The sequence below is a fragment of the Coloeus monedula genome, assembly GCF_965178545.1.
Source record: "Coloeus monedula genome assembly, chromosome: 8".
In the NCBI taxonomy this organism is placed as follows: Eukaryota; Metazoa; Chordata; class Aves; order Passeriformes; family Corvidae; genus Coloeus; species Coloeus monedula.
The window spans coordinates 19,398,118-19,412,751 of NC_138788.1; the positions used below are offsets into that span (position 1 = coordinate 19,398,118).

Genomic DNA, 14,634 nt, shown 5'->3' on the forward strand with positions numbered 1-14,634 from the left:
CTGCTGATGGTTTTAAGAAAGTCACTTTACCTCTCTGTGCTTCTTTTTATGCTGCAAACTCTTTGGTGCAAGGGCACACTTTTAGTACATTTGCACAGTGCTTAGCATGAGACCAGTACTGGTTGGACTCCTTCCAGGTGCTGGTGTACTACATGTAATAATAGGATCATGCAAATTAGTTTGAGTCCCACTTCTTTTTTATCACAGGTACAAGTTTTTGTTTGTAATACTTAAAGCTGTGATTTCTTTTCACCACCAAAGTAGTAAAGAGGGGTGTGGACTGGGTGAATGATTATAGTTTATTTTTCCTCTCTTAGGAAGTGCAGCTGGGGGCTTCTTGGTTGATGCCAGAGGCATTTCCTCATTTGGACTGGTTGGCCTGAAAATGGGCCAGCCAGAAGGGCATTTGCTGTTAGCGCTTATTGCATTTAAATGAACTAAAATAATCTCAGAAGCTGCTGGGAGTTTCAAGCCAAAGCAAAACAAAACAAACAAAGAAAAACAAAACAAAACAAAACGCTAAATAAATTAAGATAATCTTTCCCCCACAGCTGCTGAGAGATTTACAACTCAACCTCCAACACTGCCTACTGAGATGTCAGCCTGTTCCAGGCATCTAAAGCCTTTCACATTCCCTAGATGAACTGTAGCTCACCAAGAAATTTGTGCCATTTGTTGTTCTTTTGTTAAATTTTGTCTCTCCTGTCTGTTCTAACTGGAGGGCAAGAGTCTGATTCACCTTTAGGAGTGACAGGTTAAATATAGCCCGTTAACACCACTGGAGTCACTGGAACAGTGCTGGGATATGCCAGTGAAAGAAGCAGCAGCACTGGTTTAGCTCTACTACCAGCAGAATGGTAACTGATAAAAGCAGGCCCTGGAACAAGCATGAACCTTGGCTGAGGAATCAGAAATAATTAACAGTTACAAGGCAAAGCAAAAACTAATAAGCATGGAACATTAACCTGAAGGGAGGAAGTTTCTCTGGGATGAGGTAGGATAACCTAGTGTCATTGCTTTCACAGGTCTTGACTAAAGATTACTGAGGTGATTTACTCAAGAAAACAGAAATGAGAGTTCATTCTTTCTCCCTGAAGAGGTTCCTGATCAGTGGCTGATGTTCCTAGCTAACGTCCTCTTAGACAACAGCTGAGCCATTTTCCAGCCACTCCCCAATACCAATAAAAATAAATACATAATGTATCAGGGATTAATATTCTACACTCTTTTACTCTTTTATCACCGTTACTTCTTCAGTGATTTGTAGCTGTATGTTAAGCAGTATGAATAACACCTAGTAGATGTAGTTATTTTTTGTCTCACTTTGGTTTAGGGAAAGAAATTTTTATGCTTAAAATTCTTGTTCTTTTGGTTTCATTTGTTGACTAGCCTGAGAAATAACAACAAGTGATGAGTGAGAAAACAGTATCACTGAAAAGTTAGAGATAACATTATGTAGCTGCAAGCAAAATTTATTCATTTTGACACTTCCATTCATGTGGGAACACATATACACTCACTCTGCTACTTGATGTGTGCACATATGCCCCTGTGTTTTTATTCAGACATGAGCACACAGAGGTTGATGTTTAAAACTGAGCATGGAAAATTTGTTGGGAAGTGATCATCTGTCAAAATCCCAGTCTTGAAAAAGAAGATAACAAACAAGTACTGTATCAGTAACAACAGTAAGAGTCTCACAGAGAAACTCTTAAAATGCTGTTACATACAAACAGGCCCCTTCCATAACATCCTCTCATTACAAACAGGTAGACAGGATTATTAAATTCTTGTACTGCAGGGCTATGGTAAAGCTAGCTCATAACACGCTTCCAACTCCAGCCATTCTTCTCATGCAAGAACCGTCTGAGTGAGGAACAGCACCTGAATCACTGTGACATTGTTTGCGCTTTTGAACACTGTACCATGTCTATCTCCCTATAAGAGTCCTAAGGCAAGTGCCTCTCAAGAAACACAGCACCTTCTAGGCTAGAGGATGGTCATATATGACAGTATCCCCAGATATCTGTAATGTTGTAGAGAGTCAGGAGACTTCTTGGGTTAGGAAGTGCCCAGAACTCAGAGGCTCTTACTGGCTGCAGTAAGGTAGGACCAAGACAGTGTTATGAACACAAGTCTTCTCTGCTGTTACTTGCTGTTTTCCTACATGGAGGTTTACAAATGGAAATCTCACATGACAAGACAAAGGAAGGATATTAAGTCAAAAAAGAAAAATAATATAGGAACATGAAGGAGGCGGAGGTAAGATATGTTTCTTGAGTACTAGGAACTGTGGTCTGCACTAAGACTTGTCTGTTCTGAAAGAGCCCAGATTACATCCTTTGAAAAATGCTTAGTGGTCACCTAAAATGATACCCACTATTTCACCCAAGTCCCCCCTGGGATTCTGCAGCAATGTTGCTTCAGTCACCTTCTCAGGAGTTTCCCTTACTACCTACCTGAAACTTGACCTTCCTCCCCATCTTCCCCTGCTGCCTGCTGCTCATAAGTGCTGCCATCTTCTGCAGCCTATTTCTTCACTCCTGCTCTTCCCTTGAAGGCCACCTGTCTCAGCTCTGTATTCTTTTGACTGTAAAACATAGTCTCTCACACATCCTTCCTGCTCTTGACATTCAGACATGATGCTGGGTTTCTTAACTGCTTGGTCTGCTGTGTGAAGGCACCAGCTCATACTGACACTCCCAAAACCAGTGACTCAAATGCTGCTCACAGCATGGCTATGGCAGTGCTCACCAATGTCTATCTGACTTAGTAGCTACAACCCATGCTGAACAACCCAGACAGGCCTGGAGGTAGCTGGGATCTTCACGCTGCTATCATCTGCCTTGGGCTAGCACACAGTGTGCTGCACCTGCAGTACTCAAGGTATTGAGTACTCAGGGTATTGGATGGCTAATTGAGGCAACACAGGATGTTTTGCTGTATGTGAAATTCTGTACTAAGTCCCAAGCCCAATCCAACTGGGACACCCAGTCACTTCTAGGTAGTTAGAGCTTCTTTTCCCGTTTTGCTCTAAAAATGAAGGACAGGCATGAAAACTTTCTGATTCTTCATGGAGCTGAAAACATATGCTGCATATGCAGACCTAGAACATGGTTGCTCTGGTTCCCACTTGCACTCAAAGAGCTTGCAGCATTTACTGGCCTCCCCGTCAGACGAAACTGAACCCCTTGCCTACAGCATCCCCACTCAGTTCGTGGCCAAGGCCGGTTACCTGCTATCAGAGGCTGGCTGCTGGACTGCCCAAAGTGGGCACCATGATGAAGGAAGGCACTGTAGCAAGGCGTGGACGCATCGTCTGAAAGGGCCATGTGGAAGGGCTGAAGATCAGCCTGCCCAGAGCCGACCGGCGTGGTGGGGGTGAAAGGGGTGAGAGAGGCTCCATGAGGCTCTTGCTTTATACTGAGGGGAGAGGAGAGGTTTTCTGTGGTAGGGTAAGGGATGGACACAGACAGACAAAGGGAACAGGGGAAGGAAGAGGAGGGTGGGGAAGGGAGGAGAGGAAGAACAAAATGGGTAAATGAAAATGGAGTGGTTAAAATCTACAGGGAAATTAATTTTAAAACAAAAACAAAAATAAAAAGGCTAGGAGTAGATCAGAGGAGCCAGTGCTGAGACAACAGCAGTTAATGTGCCTGGGGGCTAGGCTCGGACTGCAGGAATGCCTCTGCAGGGCAGCAGGAGATGAGGGGAATGGAGTGCAGTGGCAGAGGGGAGGAATGGGAGGCAGGAAGAGGAGAGGTGAGGGGGGGAACATGCAGGAGAGGGAGGACAGGAAGAAGCATAGGATTGGAAAGAAGAATGCTCTGAAGCTTTTGTGCTCCCTTTCCTGCTGTTTTTTCTTGCTGGCCAAGGGCATATGAAGATGCTACACTTACACAGTTGGGCCCAAGGAATTACACCGCTTTTTCTCTTCAAACCCAAGGTAACCTTCCTCAGGAGAGCAGTCTTGCTATAAGCATCTATTAAACAGATTGCTGGGTTTAATGGCCAAAGCTTCTCAAGCCAAATTTCATAAAAGTTTGGCAAAAATGGTATAGCTAGAGTTCGAGGAGGTTAAAATACAAATGGGACTGTGCAATTAATAGACAGATGGATCAATCAATTGATCTTTTTCACAGTGGCGCATTTTGGAGATTTAACCATAAAAGCAGTCAGGACCTACTCTGATTATTTCCAGAGAGTAGTTTTGCCAGATAGATACCTTGACAGGGAGACATAATGAAAGAGAGAGAATGTGGGGGACTTATAAAAGGTCTAATTTTCATTGTTGTTTGCATTGGGCCTCCATTTCTGATGTGCAGATTTTCATAGGCACAATAGATTCAGCTTTGCAACTGCTCCTAACTTGGCTGCCAAGTAGGATGTTTGGGAATTGGAGAACTCTGTGACCTAAAGCATGGGTACTCCAGAACACCCACTGTTGATGTGTCAGCAGTAATAGAGTTCTGTATTTGGACATCTGAAAGCAAAGCATGGATGATGTGATCAGATCAAATCCAAATTATCTAGCAAATCATCCATCCTCAGGTAAACAAATTCAAGCCAATAAATGAAAGCCATCTCTCTGCTGTGATGACAACTAGTGCCAATGGCCTATGAAATAAGTTAGTTCTGGTGGTTTTGATTTATATAGAGAAATAGAAATATGACATATAATTAGGTCATAAATCTGACTTCATTAATGTAGAACTGGCTTAATTAATTTTAGGCACCTTGTTGCAAGGCTGTAGTGCTCACCTAGACAATAAAGGGCTGGGCAATTTCTCTCTGCGAATGCTGTTTATCCTGAGACATTTGTTTCCTAAAGATTTGCTACCTGGCAGAAATGATAGTTTGCCATCTGTTTTCTCCTCCAAGTACTTCTAACATGGATGGCCAGCACAGGTCTCTGATCCCCAAGACTTCTTTGCAGGAAAGTTTCAATTAATTGGGAAGAATCAGTCCTGGACAAAAGGGATACAGTTCTTCAAGTCTCTGGTATGCTAAGTAAGGATTGTAATTTCTTTTCCCTTCTTTGCTAGGAAGCTCTGTTTGGCAAGGACCTTTTGTGGAGGATATGGGGAACAGAAGTTGGAGTATCTGGATTTTGTTGTACAGTTAATTAAAGTGCCCAGAGTAGGCAGCACATCAGCACCCATCTTCTGCTTTTTACAACCATACACTGTCCTACTATCCCACTAGTGGAGACTTCATATGCCAGAGCCAGTCTCTGCAGATCGAGAACCCCCCAAGCTATTTTTCTCCTGCATCTTCTCTCATCAGATGGCAAGGAGTGCACAGATTTACTTTCAGACCAGACAGGCAGAGTCATCACCAGCATTCTGGGAGGGCTTGAAGCCTTTATCCAAATAATGTCGATACAAGATAATTTGGATGAAGAGACAGGCAGAGGGCCAAAAGTTCCCTAGGCTTTCACAGGCTGCAAGTGAAGTGATATTTTTCAAGAAATCCATTTGACAGTGATACATAAATAAAGTAGGGACACTTCGGTCCTGGGCATTTTCCATACTCCTTTTTCAGCTCTCTTTATTATACAAGAGACAGCAGGTGTGGGGAGCTGCTGAGGAGGAAAGGGCAGAGAGTAAGGTGGACATGGAAGTGTGGGTGGGCAGAAGCAAGAGGTGCTATGGGCAGGGGTTAATCCTGTTTGCACAGCCCCCAGGCACATTGGGTTTCTTAGTCCCTCCCCTGCTTTATTTCTCTTTTAAAGCGTGGAATTTTCAGCTATAATCCTTCCTAAACCGTGGCATTTTTCAGGCGCTCTGTGTAAGTGAAACCATAATCTCTGGTAAAACAGACTGCTTAAGCTGCTGTAGCATTAGGCCAATCTGATCCAGCCCCTGGATTTCCGCTCTGCCCAGCCACCACAGAGAGGATTTCAGCCTGAAAGACTGTGTAAAGCCCTTGCAATGGGAACAACAGTGCTAGGCCTTGCCTTGCAAAGCTGGGAAGGGTTAAGGGACCAGGAGCTATTTGTCCCGATGTTGTGAGGCTGTTAAAACCCCTGTCAGACTCACAGTGGAGATGAGCCCAGCCCTCTCTTGAACACATCAAGGCTTATGAAGAAAAATTCCTTGCACCTTCCAGAGGCATCACCACTTACTCAGTGTGTGGGGGGATAAAGAAGTCAATGGTAACATGGCAAAGAGACTTGAACACAATAATGCTAAACACTCTTCTCTCTAAGAATAGTGGAAAGGAGGCAAGGATAAGGTCAGACAGCGAATGATTGCACAACCAAAACTCAGACTTTTATGTGTCTATTTATCTGTCTGTCTATCTTTCCCTCTACACTCTGCAACTGCACAGACATAATTTATATGCCATGTATCTTTACTGATGGATGGCATTTACCATTTTTTACTCCTTTGTTGTCCAACTCTCCACTGACTAAAAGCACCAGAATTCTGTCTCTGGTATAACTCCTGCCACTGCTATGCTGGAATAATTGCCCCAGCAGTGAATTATAGCTCCAAAGCATGTCACTGTATACAAAATCAATTGATTGATCTATCTCTCCACCTGTGAATGGCACAGTCCCATTTTTCATTTTAACCACCTCAAACTTCAGCTGCATCTTTTATGTTTTCAATTTTGATTTTTTCCATTCTCTAATTCTTTCATATTTGTGATGGAGAACTTGCCCCTGCCTATCTGAAGTCCTGCTAATGCCAGCAAGCCGTGGAGCAGTGCCATACTGGCTTGTCTATGTTGTGTTGAGGAGTGTTCCTTTCTAAGGCTCCTTAAGCAAATGCCAAGGTATGTCTTGCTCCTAAGGCTGGAATACCAACCTGTAATCAAATGGGGGGAAATGGAATGAGTTTGCAACCCCTTTCCAAAGCAGCAGAAATCTATTCCTGCCCCAGTCTCCTTTCTTCTTCTAAAAGGCAAGCAGTATCCTTGTTTGTAGGAGACAAAAAAAAAATTGCCCACTGTCATGGTGGGGGAAACTTGAAAGTCAGCAGGGTGGGGATATAGGTGGAAACACAGCAGAGAACAACATTTTGTGCATCACCTACTCCTCTCTTTCTGACTGTACTTGCTTTGTTATGGTTGTTTTTCTTCCGTTCTAACCCTTTCCTCTGTTATTTTAGCAAAGAGCAAGAACTGGTGATCTCTAGCCTAAATTCCCACTGCGAATGAAGGGATTTTGGCCAGGCAGAGTGAGAGGAAGATTCACAGCTTTGGGTTCCTATGGAGACTCATCTCAGCTTTTATCATGCTCTCTCGTGCTGAAGGGAAGGGAAGCAGGGAAGGGGGAGGTTGCAGGACTAGATAAGCTGCTTGTTTTTCATTGCTGGCTTCCTGGAGGATAAGCTATCTGCATCCAGTGCTCCTTTTCATTACAGTACACAAAGAATACCAAGATGGCACATCCACACATGACGGATGGCTTTTACACACCCACTCAACACTGCTTACCATTTTGACAATGTTTCCTGTTCTTCGTCTTTTCCTGAGGTCTCTATCAAATATTTGTATGACCCCAGTGCCCCACCCTTTAGAACCCATATCCTTACAGCATCACTTAGGGGTCACTCATTTATCTGTGAGGAACTGAGCCCAGAGAAGAATATTCAAGTTCGTGTAGGAACCCTGTGCCAAAGCTGAATCTTATCTCAGGTGAATTCTATCCTTGTACCCACCTCTGAAACATCTTTTTCTGTATTTGTGTTCTCTATTCCTTCGGAAAGTTTCATTGTGGTAAACAGAATGGGACTGGGTCCTCAGAGCTCATGGACTGGTGAGTTTACACTATAGGCTGTGGAGTCACATCACTTTCTCCTACATGGGAATCTTGCCTCCAGTTCCAAAAGCCATACAAAAGACCAGACATGACTGACACAGCATATTGTTTGCTTTTGCTTACTGTCATGTCAGAAGAACCACTTTTTCTGTTCTTAGTTTCCTAGGTTTTCTGTTGCAAGAGCATTTTGTAAGTTGCACTGAAAATAAAGACTGTCTTCCCTTCTCTGATCATAACAGACCTTTGCGAGAAGAACTTAAAAGTGTGCCAAGATTAGCCTGCTTCTCATTATACCTTTGTCTTCCTACTGACTAGAGAGTGAGCCTTGTGTGTTCAGGTTTATTTTCTGTTTCTGCACACATTAATCCCTGTTCTTAGCCCATTACATTGTTGAGTACGTGTTTAAAGAAACAACCTTTGTAGGATTGCTTTCCCCTAAGAGTCAAAGCTGTTGTGACATCATATTCCATGTCAAATTTTGTAATCCATGTACCTTATTTTTTTCATTAAACTGAATGTTATAAATCTAGGTTTTGTGTGTGATCTGATCAACTGATGCTTTCCAAGTAAGCTGACCTGCTAACTCTGTATGTTACTTTGAAGAGAAAATTATATAGTCTTCATATAGAGTTAAACATGGAGCTTCCAGTAGACCTGTGATCTGGACTTACTCTTTGAAGCTACTTGAGTACTGATTAATCACTTGAGAACTCCACTGAAGTCTATTTCATATGGCTCTCAGTACATTTGTTTAAAGATGGACCTGAAGAGGGAAGATATGCTTTAAAGTCCTGCATGGAAGGGAGAAAGATGTGTATGCAACTTGTGCACTTGGCAAAGAGAAATTCAGTGGAGTTTATCCTGTCCCCTTTCTTGAGTCCCATTGGATTTGGCAAGTTCTGCCTGTCTTGAAATATAATGTGCTTATTCCTTGTTGGTTTGGGACTTGAATGTTACCTCTTAAACAAGATGCTTTTGAAATATGTACTGGGCAATGCAATTAGAACCTGTTAGTTTTTCATGCAGTCCTCATCACAGGTAACTCCAAGGTTTCATCATAATGGTATTTTACTGATCACAAGATAGGATAGATCTTCCTTGGTAACCCACAGCAGTCCTAAACTTAAAAAGATGGGACAAAGATTACTCCAAGCTCTCTAGTTCTCTGAAAGACTGCAGTAGGCAATTTTGGTTGTACAAGAAGTGAAGAGAAATTCTGATTAATTCCAGTACAGCTGATGGACATCAAAAGTTATTAATGTCTGCTTAACTCAGGTATAAAGCACAGTCTTCGCTACACTGGGCAAATATCTACATCATAAGAATTTTTATCAAAGTTGTACTTCTTGGATCCTTCATTTAACCTCAGAAGAAAAGGCAAAACTTGAATTTCTGGAAAGACAATACAATACAATTATTTTCTTTTAAAAAGTCCCCTTTTGTCCAGCACCACAGAGTGTGGCAGCCTGCAATGCTGTCCTCTTGCTGAAGAAAATTGGACTGGGAATGCCAATTCACTGCCATTGTCATTATATAACATTATTGTCACTCACTGCTATTGTTCACTTAAATACTAATTTAAGGAAAGCAAAGATATTATTTCTTTTGGGTCCATCAGTTTCTGTGTTCTTTGGTTGAATATGCCTTTAAAGCCCACCAGCTGCTTTCTTCAGCATCATAAAATTACTGTCAGTGAAAATTCCACTGAATGCATATAAAGTTTAAGTGATTCCTTCCCCTCCACCTCCCGTTCCTGTCTGTTCCAGGGATCATTCATCTGACCATCTATCACTCTCAGCCATTTGGTCCCAGAGAAGAATAGTAACACCTTTTGCTTTTACAAATTCCTTGACTAGATAAGAAGATATTATCTCTTCTTAAGGAGGGGAAACAGTTGATTAAACTTGGAGGTCCTGTGGACATCTGCTTTCGCCAGTTCCTCATCTTAAATATGAGAGGCTTGCTCACAGAAAATATGACCTTCATTTTAGTAAGACAGGATAGTAAGAGCCTTGTAGCAGTCGCATGAATGATTATCATATTCCATTCTCATGGCATTGGAGCATCCAGAGGTGTGCCTAAGAGGCTGCTTGACTGCTGGTGACTGCAGCCATGCTGCTGTGCTGCTGAGCGGGGTCAGCATCTGTGGGATCTGCCATCACCAAAGCCAACTTGGGCCCCCACAGCAGTTTGCTAAAGAGGTTTTCTTAAGTCAGCTTAGTCAAGCCCTAGCCAGGGCCATTGCTCACTGGTATCAGAGGCTAAATTAGACTGGAGTAAGACAGGAATTTTTCACCAGTACAAACAAGGAAAAGGGGAAGGAAATGCTTCCGCTCTCACCATAGCATTATAAGTACAACTGAATGTAATGGTCAGTTTTAGTCATGATTTAAAACAGCAAGCTGGATCAACTTGTTTTACATTTCCACTGTGAGGCTGTTTTCTACATGCTTGAATTTTATGGGACGTAACAGATATTTTGACAAATACAAAATTTACCCTAAACATAGTTATTTCAGTTTTTGCTAAGTAGATGAACTGCATCATGTGCACATTTATTTAAGCAATTATGTTGTTTAATATAATTTGTCTTCACATATTATTACATGGGAAAATAGTGAACAATGAGTCCATATTACTATTTTATTAGATTATTAACTTTTTACTTGTTATCTGTGTCAAGTTATATTTGGATGGAAATTAGACTTAAATTAAACACAGTATTTGTAATTATTCATGCTAATTAAATAAAATGACCATAAGTTCCCTGACTTCCTAAATATATTAGAACAGAAAAGCAAGCTTTTCTAATCAGGTTTTGCCTTAAAAAATTATTTATTAAATGGAGGAAAGGATAGATATAAGGAGGAAGTTGGACTGATTTAAGAACCCTATTTTAAAACTTATAGATTTCATCCTTTCATACCAACTCTAATTCACTTAATTTGAGGAAAACAAATGTTCCTGCTTTTTCAAATCCTAGTTTGTTTCTTCATTTTAAATGACCAGGTTATTGAACTGAACAAAATTTTCTTTGGTTCACTCACTAATTTTAAATGAAGGAAATAGTATCTTTTCACCTGGCAGGAGGCTAAGGTTCTCAAAGGATGGTTTTGCATTTCAGAAAAATTTTGGATCCAAGTGTCTAGCCACTGATTTCTCCATGATTAGCATCACAGCTTTCTTGAAAACTTTCATAGAAATCAGATGCTGTTTGAGTACTGCATTTTTTATGTCTTTCAGTTATAGCAAGTATCCTTTTTAGTCAGTAATTCCAACTATTTTTTGCATACATTCATGTATGAATTTAAAAAATAAACTGAAAAAAATCTGATCCCATGTCAGAGAGGGGAGGTCTAAAGGAAAGTGAAATCCATGAACTTTTTGCTTTTGTGGTGCCTTTGTTTGATACACCATGAGTTGTCATCAGGATTTCTCAGCCTGGATGATATTTGTTGCTTTAGGGAAAAAAAATATTTCCCAGAGAGAAGGAAACATTTTCCATATAGTACATGGTAGGTGTTTTGGTGTGGGTGGTGATGACTTTAAAAGTTCTGTATTCCTGTTAATAGGTGCTAACTGTAGCAGAGAAGCACTCATAAACCTCCTCACAGGAAGAGAAGGGGACACATACTCCCACTTCAGTCACCGTAGAAGTTCCTGGAGTGATGGGGTTTTTTTCATCTTGTCTTTTACCTTTACTTTTTCTTTGTACCTCTCACGGATTGTAGTGGGCTCACAAACAAGGTCTATTTAGTTAAAACTTCTGGGATTCAACTAAAGGAAATTTTTCTTCACCTTTCCTGTAAATTTATGACCCATCCAGTAGGTAAACCCTCCCCTTTAGTAGTTAACAAGCAAGTTTCAAGCCATACATGAAAGGTCCATCGTGCTGTAGTACTGCCTTTCTGTTGGGTAACTCCTGGGCTAGATAATTGAGTTGGAAAGGGCTCTGTTCCCAAACGATTAATCTAAGTCCCCAGAACCTGCTTTGAAGACATCTCACTTCTTTGCACAACTATTCCAGAAGCTGGGACTTTTGGTAGTGCTTAAAGACAGATCTTAACCTTTGTTCTTTTCTTGATTCAAGGCTTCTGTGAACATCCTTGTGCTTTTAAAGTACTCCTATTGCTAGTGCCAAAATCTTGAGGTTCTTCTCCACTCCCCTCTTGGCTGTTGAGTACCTACCTAGCTATTGAGTACCTTCCAAACTCAAAGATCCATGGAAACGAGTGAAAAAAGGAAAGCTATTGAGGTTTTCTGTGTTTACCTAGTCCTGTAGAGATTTATGCTCATCTGCTTTGACTGTTTGCCTTCAAGAGACATAATTGAAGTAGAACAACTCTGAACAACAAAATTCTTGGAACAGTGTTCAACTGCATGTACTTGCTTTATCATGGTATGTTCAAGCTTGGATCTTTGCTTCTAGGAATTCTGACCAAAGATACTGTCCAAGAAACTGAGAGGGATCTACACCAATCCAGCTATGAGAGCCATGCAATATCAAGGCAAGATGTAGCTGGTCTGCTGGCCTGTGTGTGCAGTAACTCTTAAGAGCTTTCTCTTTCTGAATTGTCACAAGGAAGTTGAAAATTTCTGCATTGTCTGTTCCATATGCAGGACAGCAGAGTATGTTTCCTAGCCTAGGGTCCAGCTAGTCCCTAAGTGTCAACTCATTCATGGTAATTCCTTGCATGTACTTAATAGGGAGAAATAAGGATGACCTGTCTGCTCCACAGCAAAAAAATGCTTTAGGAGACATGAGTAATAAATGAGCCATCTAAGACATGTTAGTAGAATAATTGTCTGAAGGGGAGTGTTTGATATCGGCAGTACTAGGTAAGGCTGGGCTGTACATAGCTGTGGTGCTAAGCTGTGTCTTTGAATAGATGCCCAGGACTTTGGGGAAGACCTGGCTTGTTGAAGTGGTGGTTGCTTGTTTTGCTGCATTTTCAGCTCTTCAGTTCCAAGAAGCCCCCAGACAAGTCCCCAGATAAAGGGATTTCAGTAACACTGTTCCTTAATGATCTCACTACATTTCAGAATCTTAGGTAGCTACATATTGTTGAGGTTTTGATGGCTTTTGGAGGGGTGTGTTCTCAGAATGGTATGAACTGAAAGAGCTTGCTGAGGACAGTTAGTCATGAGCCCGAGAGAAGGACTTTCTCTTAAGTCTTCAGAAAGGACAGAATCTAGTGTCATACAGCTTTGGTTTGGAAAGACCTAGCGATATTTTCTTCTGTCTGGGAAGACTAACCTGGGGAGACTTGCTTGTAGACTGAAGCTCTAAATCTTACATTTTGAAGTGACTGCACACAGAATTTGTACCCTGAATGCATAGATTTGTTTCACATTTGTTTCAGGTATCACCTGGATTCACAGACTGCCCTGGGACAAAAGTAAGAGGCATTCTGAGGATGACACCATAGCAGCAAAAGAGGCAGCCAGCAATTCAATACTCACTATTACTCCAATATCCCTTCACTGGGAGCAGGATCTGGGTGGTACCAAAGAAATCTGCATGCCTCTTCCTTAATTTCCTAGCTGGGGTAGATCAGGAGGCAGCACTGAGTTACTCACCTCTCTGGTCCTTCCTGAAAGCATTGCCCAGCCCCATAGCAAACGTATCATGAATCATTCATCTTTAATAGATTATGCAAATTGAGAACATCAGATCAATGAAGATCAATACCTGCAACCATTTAATTGCCAGCAAAAACATTTTAAGAATGAGCATTATCTGAAGTCTTTTCTTGGGTAATGGCACCATTAATCCAAACATTGGATCCTGGCCTAAGTGTAGAGGAAAAATTCTCCGCCCCTCTTCCCTTGATGCCTTTCAGGGTGTTGAGGGGCTTTTTCTTCCCCTTTTCATTTCCAGTTTCTGAGTTTCTCCATCATTACAACCAGTGAACAGCTCCCAGTGCTAATAGTTCTGCTTTTGTTACTCTGCACTGATTGAAATGTCGCATACAGATTGAGATGTTAGTGCTAAGTTGCCACCTGGGAATGTCAAGCTGGGTCTGAAATGAACTTTTCTCACTCTTGGATCCAGATGGATCAGATGGGGATGTTCTCAAGCTGAGCTGGGAGTGTGGCAGGGAACAGAGTAGGGGTGGCACAGGTTGGGGGGGACATGAAGAAAATTTTTTGTCTTGGCCTATAGTCTCTTCTGTGAGACCAAATCTGTCTCCTGCTGTGCCCTTGTGAGAGTCATGTCCAAGGCCTGTGTAGTGTCCCAGCCTTCAGGAAGCCTGCTCTCACATTAACAGGCTGGAATGCACCATCTTCACTTAGGGAAAAGGACTAAAAAGAATTATTTTCATGGTCCTTTTGAATCTTAAACTCTGATTGTAGACATGTCGCCTTTGCATTCAGCTGTGGGGATTTGCCTTGCTCTCCTACTGGCTTTGCTCCCCAAAGACAAGAAGATATTTCCTGTAAGAGATGTGGATCTGCTGAACAGTAGATGAACACCAGCTGAGTTTTGCAAATACAAAGAAAAGTAAAACACTTTTGCCACAGCTAGGCCGTTTTTTTTTTTTTCTGGTTGGCTAAGAAACTGCATGGCTACAGGGATTCTGACTCAAGCCTGATAGCTGTAAAAGCCGTGAAAAAGGTCTGGGGATGTCATGCTTTCTAGACACTTCCTGAATAATGTAGTTCATCTCCCATGTTCTCCAAAAGATTTTGCAGACCTCACACTGGATATTCTCTGTGTTTGAGTTAACTGTTACTAATCCTGCCTGGTCCCAAAGTTCTTGGTAGCCAAAAGTTGCGTGCAACAATATGCTCTTGGTCAGTGCTTGCTGAACAAGCAATGATTGCCTGCCTCAGCCATGAGCTGCTTTGACATTGGGGGC

General features: G+C 41.8%; 1 protein-coding gene across 4 annotated transcripts in view; it reads right to left on the minus strand.

The window, feature by feature from the left end:
• PAX2 (paired box 2) overlaps positions 1-14,634 on the minus strand; it is a gene marked incomplete at both ends in the record, with an annotated part of 84,416 nt that overhangs the window by 8,587 nt on the left and 61,195 nt on the right. The window lies entirely within an intron of this gene.